Below are 17,881 nucleotides of genomic sequence, written 5' to 3'. Positions count from 1 at the left end.
TTTGGCATACTGCACATTTTGCTTTTGTTTGCATACTACAGACTACATGTAGGCCACATCAGGACGTACTGCTAGTATAGTATGGCATTTAGAACACAGCAACAGTCTGCAGGTGAGCAGTCATGTCACTACCTGTAGCTGGGCTGCCAGGTGTTCAGGCAGCTGCACTCCTGCAGCCTCCAGCAGGACGATCATTTCTGTCAGAGGATGACTGGAGGAAGAGGAGGAGTCTTCATCATCATCATCACCACGGTGACTCACCTGCTGCAGACTGAACACACACACACACACACACACACACACACACACACACACACACACACACAGGTGAGTTTACCTGTCTCTAATCTCTATTGACAGATTCTAGGCAGGGACGTGGATTTCCGGGAAGGCAAGTGTTCTGGTTTCCGTTTGAAATACGCTTGTAGTCCGAGTAATATTGACCAATCACGTATCAGCAAGCTGCACCGCATGCAAGGAAAAACAGTGAGGTGAGCAAAAGCAGGCGGAACGTATTCCTCCGTAATGCCATCCCGGCTCCATCAGCGTGATCTGACAACGCTTTAGCTTCTTTTTAATCTCTATTAACAGACATCTGCATGCTAACAGCTAACAATCTGTTCTAGATCTAAAATTTAACTTGAGATGATTTCCCTTCATGCTGTGTCACGCAAGCCGTTCAGCATTCAGATTTCCCAACTTCCTTGAATGCATCAGACCGATCCGACCTCCGTTCAACAAATGAGCATTTTAAACGTCTTCTTCTCCTCTTGAGGACAGACCTGACAAAGCTTGAACTTTTACTTCGCCCAAATTTCAACATCATGATGCAGATTTGTAAGAAGGTAAGACCCGTTAATAACGAGTCCATCACAAGAGAACGGTTTCTCTTTCTGTAACAACGCAGCACGCCGACAAGGAATTCTTGACCGGAAGTCGATTATCGCTTACCGCCCGGCACGTTCACCGGTGATCCCAGAGGCTGTATCGCCTCAGAGTATAGCTGATCCAAGGATCCTGTCTCTGACCGAGTCCCGCAGGTCTCAGGTGAGTTTACCTGTCTCTGACCGAGTCCCGCAGGTCTCAGGTGAGTTTACCTGTCTCTGACCGAGTCCCGCAGGTCTCAGGTGAGTTTACCTGTCTCTGACCGAGTCCCGCAGGTCTCAGGTGAGTTTACCTGTCTCTGACCGAGTCCTGCAGGTATTCTGTGTACATGTGTCTCCAGTCATGGATGACTGACAGAAGAGAGTCTCTGAATGGGCAGAGATCGACCTGCAGCCAGCTGTGCAGAATGATGACATCATCCAGGTGAGTCACCTCCCTGCTGAGTTTGTGGAGTGACTCAATCTGAAACAGAAACACACACCTGATGTTCACAGACAGCAGAGGGTGCTTCAGTCTTCAGTCTCACAGCATCAAGTAATCACATCTTCTGCTGTAATCCCACCTGGACGAGTCCCACCTGGACATCTGTTTACCTTACTGAGTCTTCAGGTGAGAGAATTACCAGGTGACTGAAGTCTCCACCCACACAGGTAGATACAACAATAAATACATAGTGAATATTACCAAACAGAACACGATCCTGGACTGAAACACCTGGTTGATGAAAACACCTGGACAAGTGTGTCTCACCTCTCTCTGGAAGTCCTTGAGGGTGGGCGGGCTCTCCTCTGCCTCCGTCTCTTCCGGTCCCAGCTGTCGGCTATACGTCAGGAACTCCTGCATCGTCCCCCTCCTGTCCCTCTGCCACAGGTATGAGTACCTGCCCAGCCCCACCCTCACACACTCAGCCTCCTCCCTCATATGGAGCAGGTGACGCATGACTTCCTGTACTACTTCACAGAGAGCTGGACGCTGCTGCAGAGACACCTGGACACAGACAGAAAGAGAGAGCGACAGGTCATGATGAAGGGTATGGTGCCCTTCTCTGCCTCTGACTGGCTGGGTGCTATGATTGGTCAGAGTAAGAATATGAATCAGAGGCAGAGTAGCAAGTCATACCTCAGACATAAGCTGTGTCCCAATCCAGCGGCCGCAGCCATTGAAGGCCGTATTTGAAGGTGCGTCACAGAAGCGCGTTGAAGGCTGTGCCAATTCGAAGGCTCCTTCAGATGTGGCCCACAAATGTGTCCTCCGTTTCCCCGGCCGTGAAGGATCCATCGGGTGCATCCTTCACAGCCCATCCTATCCCGAGATGCATTGTGTGCTAATTCAAACAAAATGGCGGACTTTTTAACGGCCGAGGAAAACACTTTAAAATGTAAACGTTTTCGGTTTCAACTTAATCGAATAGCCAGTGTTACACATGTTTAAGAAAACGAAAGGGCACTTGAAACAAACTATCTTTAAAATAAGAGATTAAGTTACGTGACGTTAGTTATGCTAGCTAGTTAGCCCCCTAGCTACCTGTTGCTGGGAGACAGGAGCGGCATTTGGTGACGCAAGGGTAGACCAGACCGTCTCATTTCAGTTCGTCTTAAACGGTCTACGCAGGCTACGAATGGAGCACGCTCTGTGGACCGCCTCCTTCAAAGACTGCAGCCCATGGATTGGGACCATTGACTGTATAAAAAGATGGCCGACATGACAGCTCCCTAAAAGTGGGTCCAAACCCTCTCTGTCGCCCCCTGCTGCCTGGCTGCAGTATAGCTCATAAAGCCCGCCTCCTCCATGTTAACAGATGGGACATGAGTCAAACTATAAAATCAAAATACACGTCAAACACATTTTTCTCAAACATGGTTTCTGTCATTATAGTTAGTTCTTATCATGCTGATTTATGTCACAGTGTTCATTTTACTGACAAGTTTATTTTTAATTAGTTATTTGATGCTGTCAAAATGATGATTGACAGCTCTGTTGACAAAATCGGCTCCTGCAGCCGATCAGTTCCCGGTGAGCAGAGCGGAGGACGATCCGCGAGAGGAGACGTAACTAAAACAATCACTACAGTCATTGAAGTTTCCATACCTGTGAACTTTAACCTCAGACCGACACAAGAAGCTGTTCTGCTGTTAAACACGCCGGCGTGCGGGATCCTTGCTGTGTTTTCAGTAAGTTAAGTGTGTGTTTGGGTTAGCGGAGTGGCTACGGCCGCTTCACTCGCCGATCTCTACTGCGCAGACTCTGGCTCCGTATGACGTCACCATCGCAAGATGGCAGCGCCTATCACAGGGGCTGTTTTGGTATCAATTACGTACAATGGGAGCAGATGGAGACGCGTCGTCCATCTTTATATACAGTCATTGATTGGGACACAGCTATCGTAGGAGAAAAATATGGCAAGCTGGACACGGTGCAATGTGTAATGTCTGAGTGAAGTCAATCACCTGGTAGTTGCCGAGGCAACTCACAGAGATCCTGGGCAGCAGACTGGCTGCTGTGTAAACATCAGTGATGACGCTCTGCACGAGGTCAGAGAGGCCGCCGCCCACTGACGGCACAAACACACCTCCTGTTTCCTGTAGCTGCAGACTGATGCCAAACAATGCACCACTGCCACTCTGCACACACACACACACACACACACACACACACACACACACACACTAATGATATGAGAATTCAGTGAACTGAAGTGAATCTTCTGGATAGAGTTCAAACAGGAAGCTGTGACATCATCAATGTGGGACAACATAAAGGTGACCATCTTTGGTTGGTCTCAGGACAGACATGTAGAGCTTTGAGGTTGTGATTGTGAGGTGTGATTCGTTTGGGCTGTAACGTACAGCTCAGGCTGCTGCAGGTGTTTCCAGGTGTGCATACCTGTGGGTTCATGTTGTCAGACAGGAAGTGCAGCGATCTGAGCAGAAGCTGGAACAGGCCCTCCTGTACTTTGTCATCGATGTGGTCCAGATATCTGATCCAGGACTCAGAGGAATCTTCAGCTCCAAACAGACTCCTGTTCACCTGAGGTCACAGCCGGGTCACATCAGCACCTGTCTCTGCTCCGCCCCCTGCTCCTCAGGTGTTACCTGTGTTTACCTGTGTTAACCTGTGCAGCTGCTGTCCCTCCTCTCTGAGTCGTGTGTAGCTCGGCTCTGTAGCTCCGCGCTCCAGCAGAGAGCCACCTGAGTGCTGCAGCAGGTGTAGCTCCGCCCAGCCCTGCAGGTGCAGTAACACAGCGATGGATGGTGGCGTGAGTGATGTCACACAGGTGGGGGGGGTTTATATGGAAAAAAAGCAGTACAACTTATTCCCTCCAAAACGCCGTCAATGATACATAACAAGCCTGCATGCACACATCCACATACACGTTAGTATGGGCCTGTGCTGGGACCAGTTTAAAGTTGACAGCATGTCCACAGTGGCTACAGGTAATGTTTCCATGTATTCAGTTAACCATGCCAGATGTGGCCATGTCAGCACAGCTGTGACTTTCTCTCATGGCAGACAGCGAGTCAGCTCTGAAATCATTTTGACATGGAGAGCTGTGTGGATGAATTTAACCTCAGGCTTGTCATGTTTCCCAGCAGACAGATCCGTGGCTCGAGTGGAGTATTTACAATAAAAGCCAGAGTTTCACACAAATCATGCCAGAAGGTTGTGATTTTAGTACATGGCCATGTGCAATGGAACGTTGTGCCCACAGTAATCCCACAGAGCTGTATCTGTGTCGTTTCTGAGGGCGGAGACTGATGAGTTTAAATCTGGTATGTACTGTGGTAAACATGCTGTACTGACATAGATCGGACCATAGGTCCTCATCCATACAAATGTCCAAGTCAGATTCCCACCTATCCCTCCATCGATGTATGTTCTGTTTGAGATATTGATCCATCATTATTGAATATCTTTACCAATAAATTGTCTTGAACCTTTGTTGCTGTGAAGGACGTGTTCCACCCTCGTCAGCTGAGGTAATATCATTCCTTCCCCCAAACCTTCTTTAAAAAGGCTCTTAATTGTAAATAACAGAAGTGCTTGTCAATAAATGATATTGAGCTCTTCAAAGGACACGAGTGTCATCACTGTAACAATGATCAAGGTACCTTATGCCTCCATCAGGCCACAGCTTGAAAGTGTTGCTGTGACAGGTTATGTTTTGATGTCATACCATGTTCGTACCAGACGGTCAGTAAGGGCAATTTTAGTTTTACTTTTCAGTTTTTTTAAGCTCTCCATCAAAGTCCTGCATTTCAATTTGTGTCCATGAGGGGGCAGAGTTACAGTCAGACAGGGACCATAGGAATCTCACAATAATGAAACCTGAAATTGGGGAGTCGGAGGCCACCCATCTTAATCCCATGATCGCCCTGCGTACTTTATGATTCCAGATGGACACATCATTCTACTGAGCATTTGGAAGAGGGAGAGCGAGTGACTGGAATAAGTGAAATATTCATTTTAATGCAGCTGACCAATAGAGTTACAGGTGGATCTGCACACCTGTTTAAGTCGGCCTCCTTTTTTTCGATCAACATCAGAAAAGATTTTACAAGTTATCTACCTGGATGCTCAGGTATGATTTCCCCTTAGAGGCCCACTTAAAGCAGGCGCAGTATTCTCATACTTTACTTCATCACCGCACTCAGCGCTGCAGCTGCTCAGTTTGGCCCTTGATGAGAGATTGGGCGGGTGGATGTGATGTCACATGTCACACAGATGTTTTAAAGGGACCAGCTTCATATTGATCACAGTTACAATAAAAGCAGGTCGTGTTCATCATGTCCTCACAGATTTACCTGTGTGTCTAACAGTCAGGTGTTGATTCAGACTGCCACTGATCTGAGGTCAGAGGTCACACTCACCTGTATGATGTGTGTCATGGCGTCCATGTTGGCTCTGGCCTCGCTTACTGTGGCATGTAAGATCAAAACTCTCTCTCTCTGCTGCTCCACCAGGTGCTGCACACCTGAACACACACACACACACACACACACACACTGGAGGCCAACTCTTAAGTGACAATAAAGTCAGCCTTGTTGTGTCTCGTGAAGTTTCACCTTCACAGTTCCAGGTGTTCCTCTGCAGCTCTGACAGGCCCTGGTTGAGCTCGTGCAGCTGGTCCTGGATCAGAGGAAGCTCCACCTGCAGGGCATCACTCACCACCTGAAGTAGGACCACAGTCTGTCACATGACCTACTTATTTACCTTAACCTGGATGTGACAGTACTCAGGACCTCAGGGTACCTGGTTGTAGCAGGACACCATGTGACTCAGGCTCAGGTAGCTCTGTGTGATGTCTTCTTTACGGGTGAACAGACGAGCAGCGTGGGGGTGGAGCTCTACATCTGTCTCCCTGCTCACATACCTGAGCTCCCTCAGCGCTGCCTGCAGCTGGTCACACACACACACACACACACACAGAAAAAAAAGCCTTACAACTGAAACCGATGAGCTCCTCGTCTATTAGATTATCTGAAGTGTAATTGAGACTTCCCCTTTAAGGAAGGAGGCCTTAAAGGTGTGTTATGTACTTGAGTCTGTCCTGGCAGCAGGAGGATGTAGTGCAGTCACAGTGACACTCATGTTTTCATGTGTTGTTCAGATGAACTCAGGTGACAGTTTAAAGAGCAGAGTGTTGTGTTCACGGACCTCAGGGAATAAAGAAGCTGTTTAATGTAATGATACCAGGACCACTCACCCCCACTACTCACTAGTTAGCTAGTTAGCAGCTACAAGCTAAGCTAAAACTGAATGAGTCTAAAGACACCAAGGACGGTCCGCGAGTGGAAACGTCACTAAAACAATCACTACAGTCATTGAAGTTTCCGTATCTTTGAACTTTAACCTCAGACCAACACAAGAAGCTGTTCTGCTGTTACACACGCCGGTGTGCGGGATCCTTGCTGTTGTTTCGGTAAGTTAAGTGTGTGTTTGGGTTAGCGGAAGTGGCTACGGCCGCTTCACTCGCCGATCTCTACTGCGCAGACTCTGGCTCCGTATGACGTCACCATCACAAGATGGCAGCGCCTATCACAGGGGCTGTTTTGGCATCAATTTCATACAATGGGAGCAGATGGAGACGCGTCGTCCATCTTTATATACAGTCAGACTCACAGCTGAGCTGCGTCCAGGTGTTAATAACAGATCCATGGCACTGACCTCATGGCTGCCGCTGACTCCCAGCATGCTTTGCACACGGTGTATCAGAGGCTGATCCAGGATGAAGCCACAGTCTGAGTCCAGCTGAGAGCTCCAGTCTGACCTCACCTGGTCTCTGACAGTCTGCAGCAGCTCCACCACCTGCTTGAACCTCTGCAGAGCCAGCTGGGATTCACCTGAGCCCTGGAACCTGAACACAACACAGAGCCCAATGAGTCTGAGTCAATACTTATAATCCCCAGATAGACACTATTAGTCCCAAACCAACAGCTCCAAGTCAAGCTCAAGTCCCAAGTGAACACTTTTAGTTTCTCGAGTCAACAGTCATACATGTGGATATACCAACACGCTGTACACATGATCACACCTACCTGTTACACAGCTGCTCTACTCATTTCATCACCATCAGGGGCGGCTGTGGCTCAGTGGTTCAATCCCCAGCTCCCTCAGTCTACGTGTCCAAGTGTCCGTAGACAAAACCCCAAATTGCTCCGGGTGGACAGTCGGGCACTTTGGGTAGCAGCCTCTGCCATCAGTGTGTGAATGAGTGAATGTGACATGTGGTGTTAAAGCAGCTTTGAGTGGTCTAGACTAGAAAAGAGCTGTAAGAGTACAATCCATTTCCCATCATCCTTTGCACTGCTGTCTTATTGTCCTCCAGTGTTAGTGTTTAATATTATAGAATGTATATTTATATACTTTCTGTAAAGTGTAAATACGGTATACTGTTTGTGTCCTGTTGTAAGTCTGTACACTCAGAGAATGTCTGTGTCTCTGCGGCCACGTTCACACCTGGTATCAACGTGTGGTTTTCGTGATCAGGTGTGAACATTCCCACGACGGATTGAAGGCGCATTCAGATCCGATGCATTTATCCACATACGTCGGGCAGTGTGTACGCACGAGTCCTGGGCAACACTAAGCACCGCCCACTTTCCCGTATCCACAGCAACGATCACGTGGATACAGTTCCCCCCTCTGTGCTCGTGCACAGCAGCTCTGCCCTCTCTGTGCTGCGAGTCTGCATCACAGTGTTTTTGTATTATATGATGTTTTAAAGTCTTATTACGGTGAATGAGGCTCCGGGTTCATTTGCATACAGAGCAGGAAAGATCCAATCACAAGTGGTCACTGAAGACGCATTTGGAGACGCAATGAAATGCAAAATGTGAGCGCTAGTGCTTGGAGCTAACCACTTGTGATCGGATCACCCAGGACACGTTAATACCAGCTGTGTTAAGGGCCTGTGTGTTCACTCAAAGCAGAACGTCCCCCCGTCAAACTCAACTCAACACTCAACATTTCCCAAGAGAAGTCTAAGCAAGTCCAAACCAAGCAGCGACCTCCGGTGGTGAAAAATGAAGCCAATGCAGAAGTGCAAAAAACTGCAGTTCCTCCAGTGGCCACTTGAGGCTCCAGAACACAAGAAACAACATTACAGCAGAAATAAACATGTTTACAGCCTGGTACAAAAAACGGTTTTGTGATAAATAGCTGATTTTACTCTTCATGATAACTGTACGGGGGTGAATTTATTTATAACACAGCCGTTTTAATTACATTAAGCCTTAAATCATAGGGGCGGGGTCACTTGATTGACAGGGGGATCCTGCTGGCTGTCTGCTAGACGTCAACACAGACACACAGTCACTGAGCTTACCTTCACCTGTTTGTGTTGTTGGAGCCTTTAGAGGACAAATAATCTCTCTGTGTGTTTATGGAACTTTGTGTGCGTGCAGTCTGAGCTCCAGCTTTAAGTGAGTTAAATGTTCCTGTTATTGTGTTGATATATTGTTAGCACTAAGCAGCAGGTATACTGTGCTGGCTTTAGCTGTTTGTTAGCCTGTTCAGTGTTTATCAAACATTTATTTATCCGTCGGTCAGTAACCAGGAGTCAGGAGTTGTTGGCTTTTCCCCGGAGAGATTACAGCGGACCGTCGTGATGAAGAGACCAGTTATTTTACGTGTCCCGTTACGTGTCGGCTCGCCGCTCTTTCACCAGGACAGTAATGTGTTCACTCACAGGTGTTGAACAGTCCAGTAGCTGTTCAGAGCCGCTTCAGCTCTCAGGCTGAGCTGTCGAATCCAGGAGAGCCGGGCTGCAGCAGACGACTCGGACCTTGCGAAGGCCTCTGGTCTCTCTCTCTGACTGTAGACCAGCAGCTCAGTCTGATCCAGCTCCACCAAGACCATCTGCACCAGCCGGACAAGGTGAGGACACAGCTGATCCCGGACCACAGGACGGTCCAGGAGGAACCCAAACATGTTCACCAGCTGACACAAAGACCAGATAAGACCACATCAGACCAGATGAGACCAGATGAGACCACATCAGACCAGGTGTCCTCTACCTGCACTCGTTGGACTGTGCTAGTCAGAGACTCGTACCTGTGCTGCAGAGGAGGATGTGCAGCAGTCCTCAAACGCTCTGCTGAGGACTGACACCAGTCGTCTCTCCAGGTCTGACACCTGTTCCTGAAACTGATCCCGGTGCAGCTCAAAGCTCTGCAGGAAGAAGAAGGGGAGTCACACACAGCTCAGAGTCAAACAGGAAGTACCTCCCACACATCAGCCAACTGTCACCTGGTCGTCAGGGTTGGTGGGGTCACACTGACACTCAGACAGGACGGTCACATGACACATGAAGTCCAGATACACATCCTGAACCACATCGGTCCACATCCTGCCGCTGACTCCGGACAGAAGTGTCTGATCCAGCTGACCCAGCCGCAGAGTGATGCACAGAAGCTCCTGCACAGACCAACACACAGAACTGATGCTGCTGCTGTGAGAACACCTTTGACGTGAAGTGAAACAGAGCAGATGACGAACAGCTGTTGCTCTCTCGTCTCATATAAGTTATTTGAGGAGCCAGCATGTGTATGTAGCCTGTGATGTGTAGTATCTGTTTAAGCTGAACTCATTCACACTCCTGGATGCGGTCTCACATTACTGACCTGTTCACTGACAGACTCAAAGAGCTGATAGGACTCTCATATGTGCTTTTTGTCTTTTCATACATAAACTAGAAAATGCTTCGGGTCACTTTGTCAGAGTCCTCTCAGCCTCTGAGCCACACTTCAGTCTGTGTAGTGGCTGCAGTGTGACGTCTCTGTCAGCACCTACAGCAGCCTCCTGATGACTTCAACTCTCGTGATGATAAAGTGTAAGAAACGATATGATCGCTGCCATGTGCTTAAAAAAACACATCTGTTAAGTTTTAGCTGATGTCACTTTAAACTGGTCTATAAATGTCTTCACTATCACGCTCCTTTGTGTTTCCACGTACAGGCACGAGCTCAGGCTCACATCGTGTGTGTACCTGGAGGCTGTGCAGACGTGTCAGGAAGTTGTCCAGGTGGAAGAAGACCAGGTGTGAAGGGAAGTCCCAGCTGTGTGTGATTCCATCCTGCAGTCAGGCGGGTCATCAGTTAATATTCCGACGTTTGACCCGAATCTATTCAGAACTCTCTTCAATGTTTATACAAACTAACTGGACAAGGAGTTCATTTTAACATGACAAAGGAACTACAGTACCCATGAGCCTCAGCAACAAACTCAGAAACATGAGACACGCAGACTTGTGTGATCTGCAGATGTACCTGGTTCTGGCTCTGGTTCTCCAGCCAGCTTCTGCACTCACTGTAGGTCTCTTTGAGTGTCTGCAGAGTCCAGATCACCACTCTGACATCATCCAGGACCAGACCGGGTTTCGTCACCAGACCCCACATCACTTCCTCTCCATGGAGGAACTTCCTGCTCTGCAGCAGCAGAAGAAGAACATGAAGGAGTCTGTGATGAGGAACAGAGAGAACTCTTCCTCTCTGAGTGTCGGTACCGTCTGAATGAAGAGGTTACAGATCTCCTGCAGCAGGACCATCAGCCTGCACGGCCTCCTGTAGACCTCAGACCGGACCCACAACTGACGCACCTCCTCCATCACAGCCGCCATTTTGGCCCCCAGCTGACAATCACACACAGAGTCAGGACCAGGTGTATGAGATGAGGTTGACCGGTCAGGAAGACATGACAACACACACTTGTTCTCTTCTAAAGCCGCACATGTCACATCCTCCAAATGTACACCTGCTCACATGTTTCTTACCTGCCGGTACTCCACCTGCTCCACCTGCTCCAGCTTCCCCCGCACAGGTTTCAGAGCCAGAGTCACCTCTTCTGCCTCCCTCAGACCTGAGAGGATGATGTCACAGAGGTCAGAGGTCAGGTGAGTCCAACATAATAAAAGAACAGGTTTTACCTTCCTGGACATCTCTGTAAATGTCTCTTAAAGTGGACCAGTAAACGCTGTCCGCCTCCTGAACGATGGACGCCACCTGCTGCGCTCTGCTGCTCAGCAACTAAACACACAACAACAAACACACATATACACTATGTTAGTATTATATACTTATACATGCATGTCGATACGCCTGACCCTACAGCTCTTCTCAAACAGAACAGTGAGAGCCTGGACTGTTTCATTATCATCTTATTTATTCATGTGATTTAAATATTTCTGTCATTCCTACTTCCTGAAAGGATGAAGTGGCATTACTATTGTATTATACTATAATGAGATCAGTGTTTACAAAGGGTAAAATGGTGCCATAATATAAAGGTGGAATCCGTGATCTCTTCTTGAATAAATGACGGACACAGACAGAACAACACAAGATGCTCTCAGACTGAAACACCTGCTGCTGGATGAAGTGCAGATTCTTCACTCTGCTCTTCCAGAAGTTAAATTCTTCTGAGGGGAGCGGCTTCAGTCCATGAAGAACTGGGTCAGACGAGTCCTGCTGCAGGAAGTCTGACACAAGCTCCGCCCACTCGATTATTGTCCAATCACAGGCATGGAGGAGCTTCACATCTGATAACTTCCTGTTAGAGAAGAAGGAGCTTCCTGTTGCAGCAGCAGGATGACTGTATGTTTGGTTAGAGTCTCAGGTAAATGACAACACAGGTGGATGTTTTTTTAACCTACCTCCCTTTAGAGTCGTCATGGAGGGCGCTGCCATGGACAGCGTTGCTGTGGAGATTGTCCTGATGGAGAGCATCAGGATGAGGCAGATAGGTCCGTCCCTGTATCTGATTCTGTATCACCAGCGTCTCGTTCTTCTGTCTCTCCATGAACCTCAGCGCCTCCTCGGCCACGCCCGCTGCCCAGCTGCAGCTGGTCTCTGGGTTGCTTAGCAATGGGCAGGTCACCTGAGGCAAGAGAGGACACACCTTCAACCTTAAGCTGTTAGTTATATCCTGAATGTCCTGCAGGTGGAGCTGTGTCACACACACCAACACACAGACTTGGATTTTTACAACTAGTCTAAATACGCATGCATAAGCTCTAAGCTTTAGCCTTAGCTCACCTAGCTTTCATATCGATTTTAGCCTGAATTTAAACCGTCATGACATTTTATTATTTGTATTAGCTAAGCCTATTTAAATAAACATTAGCACACAGATGGAGTCTTTACATGGAGCTGTTTTTTTGTGTTTCCTCTCTTGTGGTGTGAAGGACAATGGAGTCAGAAAGGTCAGAGGTCATGAAGGTTCTCCTTTGGATGTGCACTGAACTCTTACTGTACAAGCTGGATGATGTTGATATAATATTGCATAAACTGTTCATTTGTAAATAACTCTTATGTATGTAACTTTTTTGGATCATAACTCTTATTTTGTATTCAACTTTGAATGATAACTTGGTGTATTTAATATCAATAACGCCTGTTTGGGATGGGATGATGTTAAAAAAGGGCTGTACAAATATCATACCCTTAGCTTACCTTGCCTCAGTTTCACAGTTAGCCTAACTTAAATTATCCTCTGCTTAACTAGTGTTGATGTTTGTTGTTCTTTACACTAGCTTTAGTTTACCAAAACTAGTCTTACACACCATCAGCCTAATAATACTTTCTCACCTAGCCTTCACATGACTGTTAGCTTATCTTAAAGTAGCCACAGCCAGCAGCCTCTCTCACCTGCTCACAGACGGAGGAGATGAAGCTCAGGGCGTTCTCTCCCTGAACTTCCTGAATCATTAAAACCTCTCTGGTGAGAGCTTCGCGGTCTGTTTTGGAGACACAGATGACTTTGGTTTGGACATTTTTGGGAAAGTGGAGGCTAACGGAGAGTCCGGACTCCGGGTCCCGGCAGATGAAGAGGTTACTGTAGTCCTTAGAGTTAAAGAAACTGTTGAAGATCACCTGGTTCTCTTCCTCTGACACCAACTCCCGCCATCTTTCCGGGTCCAGGCTGAAACTGTTCACCGTGAAACTCCGGACAACATCAAACCGCCCGTCTTTATCGTCCATCTTTTTATTTTCTACCTTCTTCTGTCTGTGTCTCTAGTTTCGTGTCTCGAGTTTTTGTTTCAAATAATAACGGCCATGCTGCTTTCAGGATCGCTCCTGGCCATATCGTAAAAACGAGACTTCAGCGCAAAATCAAACACAAACGTTTTTCATATCTGATTAAAATAATTGATTGAAGCACTGTAACGCTTGTTTACATTTAGTTTAATACTTGGGGAGCTCGTTTTAGGAAATTGTACTAATCACATCTCCTTCGGGACTTTTGTGTTCACAGATTCACTGTCAAAAAGTCTTTCTAAAAACAGTTTCAAACTTGAATAGTCCATAAAGTAAAACGTTATTGACCACCAGAGAAACAAAAATGCTGGTTGACCCACGTGGGGTATTTCTTTTATTAAAACCTTCCAAAAGTATACAGTCCGTTCCAGAAATACAATTAGTCCCCAATAGAAAGGTTGAGTGGGTTCGATTTTACCAACTGACGAAAGCAGCAAGTCCCACTCCGGTAGCAGCCTGTGAATGCAGCAAAGCAGGCGGTTTGCGGGGCTTCTTCTATTATAATAATATCCCTTTGACTAACTTCTACTTCAACTTCTGCTTTAAATGAAGAAATCAAATGAATGAATATTTTCACCATGACAACATGTGGTAAGAATCAGTGTTTTCATAGTAAAAAACACTAAAAAACTGCTGTTAAAGTTTCCTGTAAAAAACAAATTAACAGTTCCAAATAATCAATTCAAGGAAAATTGAAAACATGTGAAATTCGGCCGTTACACTCCAGTCCAAAAGATGGCGGTAGATCACCTGAGTCGTTTACCGCCCGATAAAAAGACACCAGAAGAAGAAGTGGAACAGCCTGATTGGTTGTTCGATCGTATAAATCCAACATGGCGCGGCAGACTGATCGTCACTGCTGACTAAAAATGCAAATGGACGTTACGAATAGAACGTTGCTAAAACCGAACAAAGAGCTGTTTTTCAGTCATCATAAAGCGGCGCTGGTCAGATGGATGTGTCTGTCGTTTGTTCTTCGCTGAGGAGTTAAGACGTCTACGTTGGTAAGCTGTGTTAACCAGTTAACTCAGCAGCAGCGGCTAAATATTAGCTCCAGATTAGTAGGTGAGTGTACCTGTATGGACCAATGACTGTGGTGTGGACTGACCATCAAACAACCGGCCACGATGGATCCGTTAAAGGTGAGCTGAACTGCACCGATTAATAGACAAAGATGGGTGACACGCTGACTATGTGGCGGGAAAGTTTCGGCGTTAACTGCGGCTTTTGTGACTGAGAGGCAAAGCAGTGCGCATGTGTGGGCTGAAACTGTTTCAGGTTATAAAGAAACACGAACATTAAAACATTTATTTCCGCTTATCGAATTTTTCCGAGGGGGAGGACTGCAGACCCTGTGCGAGGCACTTTATTGGCGCGAGGCAGGTTTTGACCATTGCAATTCAATGAATTGGAATCGAGAACTGTTAAAAACTGGGCTCGATGAGCAGAATCAGAACCGGAATCCGTATTGTTAAAATCCAAACATTCCTAACCCTACTCACAAGGCTCCTTATTGCGTTTCCGCCTTCATTTGGAATAAAACTGAGCCTTAAGTCGCATGTACGCCATAAATACATTGTTAGTAAAATATAAATAACAGGTTATGGACATAACTCTGGTGCAATCTCTCTCCCCTTGCTCGCTTTCTGTCTCTATCTTGGCTCATAGGTTGTTTTCACCATGCGATAATAAAGGTCCTGTTTTTCATGTAAACAAGATCATTTTCCGATAAGACCAACCCCCGAAACCTGTAAAACAAAGACCCGAAATGACCCCTGGATATGGCAGGTGAAGTGCAGAGTGATTAATGAATATATTTTATTGAGGAGGACGAGCTCACGTGGAGCTGCGGAGGATTTCAAACTGAGCTGGTCATCGCTGTGATTTCTTTTTCTCAGAGTGTACCACAATCCAGCTCACCTGAAGTGGACCTGGACCTGAGTGGTCTGACTCCGCCCCCCCAGACTGAGATGACCCACTAAGGTATGATCCACAATGTGAAAGCAGACCTGGACCAGGTGTTCAGATTTACCGGTTTACCTGTCTCACTGCCCGGAAGTGATGTAACGAAAGGCCGACTGAAGCCCCGCCCCATGCAGTCTGTTCACAGAGGGGGGGGGGCCGTGACAAAACCGGACTGAAGCGTATTCTGATCCAGGCAGCTCGGAGTGCATTCTACCTGTCCGACAGGTGAGTCTACCTGATGTTCACTCTGCTCTCTGATTGGCTCTGACAGGAAGACCTGCTGAAGATGAGGCTGTGATGTCATCAGTGAGGTCAGGCCTTCAACATGGTGAGTCATTACATCCAAACATCCAATGACATGTCAGCTGCTGATGTCAGTGGGCGGGGTTAGTGTTGCTGGGAGATGATGTAAACAAAAGGCCGAATTGTAGCGCCCCCCCTCAGGCAGCATGTTCTCAGAGTGGGGGTGCCCTGACAAAGACTGACCGAAGCGTTTATCTGATCCCAGGTCAGCTGATTGTAGGTCACATGATCACTAGCAGCTGACACTAAAGCCCAGTATCTAACGAGAGGAGCTGTCACTTGCAGGAACTATTATTATATTATTAATATTACAACACAGAGATTATCAGTTTGTATATCATTCAGCTCTGACTGTACACTTGTTACTGTTTTTGATTGGTCAGAGGCTGCAGACTCCGCCTCTTTCATGTGAACCTGCTCACGTTAGTTCAGGAAACTGGGTTGATTACTGAGGTGAGAACCAGGTCATGTGATCTGTTCTTGAAGCCTGACGAGTTTACGTGGTAAGTTGAACCCATGGTCCTGTGATCTGAGCAGCTTCTTTTGTTTCCAGTTTAAACGCGTTGAATCCCATTGATGTGCCTGCTGGTTGGACAAACGCCTGAAGACGTCACCGAGGAACTGAATCACCTTTTATGATCAACAGTTTCACACAAACAGGAAACGCAGGAAGTTCTGTTGAGCTTTAATCAATGCACTTTATAGTTTCATGTGTGACTCACCTTAAATGTTGGATGCTGTAGCTTTGTGGTCGTGCAGTGTTAAACGTGTGATGTGTTTAATGTCTTAAATAAACGTCCCTTGCTCTTGGTGTATTGTCCTGTGTTCTTGAAACGGTTCAGGGCTGCAGATGCGATCGGTCCAGCTTCCAACAGACTTGCACTAATGAGTTAATCTGTGACACATTCAGAGTCATCAGTAAGAAGTTGGGAAAATATACATTTAGTTTATCTTCAGCGAGATGACTCTAAACTATTCACCATCTGAAATGTGATGAACCTGTAGACTCGGACACAGCGCCACCTCCTGGGCAGCTGCTGTACACAAACATAAGGACTTAATCGGGGCCTTTCCCAAACCACCCCCTACACCCTCTCCCTGTGCGCTTCCACTCCGTTAGCGCGCTCGTGTGGAGGCTCCGCCACATTGAGTGCCGTCCAAAACCTCGGAGTGGGCTGTTAAACCCTCCACCAGCGAGTCTGCACCGATGCCGACTTATTGACCAGGTGCAACGCTGTTATGTTCGTCATGAGATGAGACGTAAATTAAAGTTCCGTCTTATTACCCGTACAAACAGAACTGCTGTAATTAAGACAAACGAAGTAATATACTGCCATCAGCGTCTTACAGTCCACGAGATATTCAGGATGTAAGAAGTGTTTCCTTGTCTAGAAACGATACAAGTGAAACGTTTAAAGTGTTTCTATTTACAGGGACGGCTGTAAAAACTCAGGTCATTAACATGAGTTTGAAAAATATATTTGGGTTAAAATTAAAAGCTAAGGTCAGTATGAAGTTTATGCTCCTCGTGTGATTTTAATAACTGCCTCGCTGGTATTACCGTGGCTTCTGTTATCTGTCTGACATGTCACCATGGTTACACACATTTCCTGTCTCTGCCGGAGTGAGGGGAGTTCGTCTCAAAGCTCGCCGCTGTATCCCTTCTCCTAAACGAAGGCGAGTGACGTCAGACGGAGTGGGAGGGGTCCGGTTTGGGAAAGGCCCCATGTCTCATAAAGTATAAGGACAATATTCATGTGTTCTTTGACGCATTAATCACATAAAAGGACTAACTGAGTTTATGTAGCACGTGTAGCTGCTTTTATTTCCTAAAATTACATCGAGATAACTTTTGCTACAATCTGACATACGGCATTTAGACTTAATTTAACTCTTATTCTGGCATCTATTGTATAAATACTGTACATATTTCTTACTTCCATTTATATTTCCTATATTCCTTCATGCTTCTGTGTCAGAGCAACTGTAACGCCAGAATTTCTCCCCGGGAATAATCTGGCACAATGTTCACCTTTAATCAGGCGGAACATATGTCTTCATCTTCTCTTTATAAATCTGCAGATCAGACAGGTGTGATTCATAATGAAACATAGTTTAATCTTCATAAGAACTACTTTTTTATTCACTGTGTACATGAGATGTTCAACAGCTTGATTTCATGATATACAGTAGGC

At 46.7% G+C, this 17,881-nt stretch overlaps 1 long non-coding RNA gene and 1 other non-coding gene across 2 annotated transcripts; both read left to right on the top strand.

The window, feature by feature from the left end:
• Positions 1 to 14,259: 14,259 nt before the first annotated feature.
• On the top strand, positions 14,260 to 16,497 carry LOC138611935 (uncharacterized). The gene is made up of 5 exons (XR_011309619.1): positions 14,260 to 14,560; positions 15,087 to 15,206; positions 15,317 to 15,401; positions 15,655 to 15,711; positions 16,240 to 16,497. It is a non-coding gene; the product is annotated as an uncharacterized lncRNA (long non-coding RNA).
• LOC138612271 (small nucleolar RNA SNORD89) lies at positions 15,779 to 15,892 on the top strand. The gene has a single exon (XR_011309631.1). It is a non-coding gene; the product is annotated as a small nucleolar RNA SNORD89 (small nucleolar RNA).
• Positions 16,498 to 17,881: the final 1,384 nt, after the last annotated feature.

This window comes from Semicossyphus pulcher, unplaced genomic scaffold, assembly GCF_022749685.1.
Source record: "Semicossyphus pulcher isolate SPU_LCO1_2020_fin unplaced genomic scaffold, fSemPul1.0.p SCAF_7, whole genome shotgun sequence".
Taxonomy (NCBI): Eukaryota; Metazoa; Chordata; class Actinopteri; order Labriformes; family Labridae; genus Semicossyphus; species Semicossyphus pulcher.
This window is presented reverse-complemented; position numbering and strand designations above follow the sequence as displayed.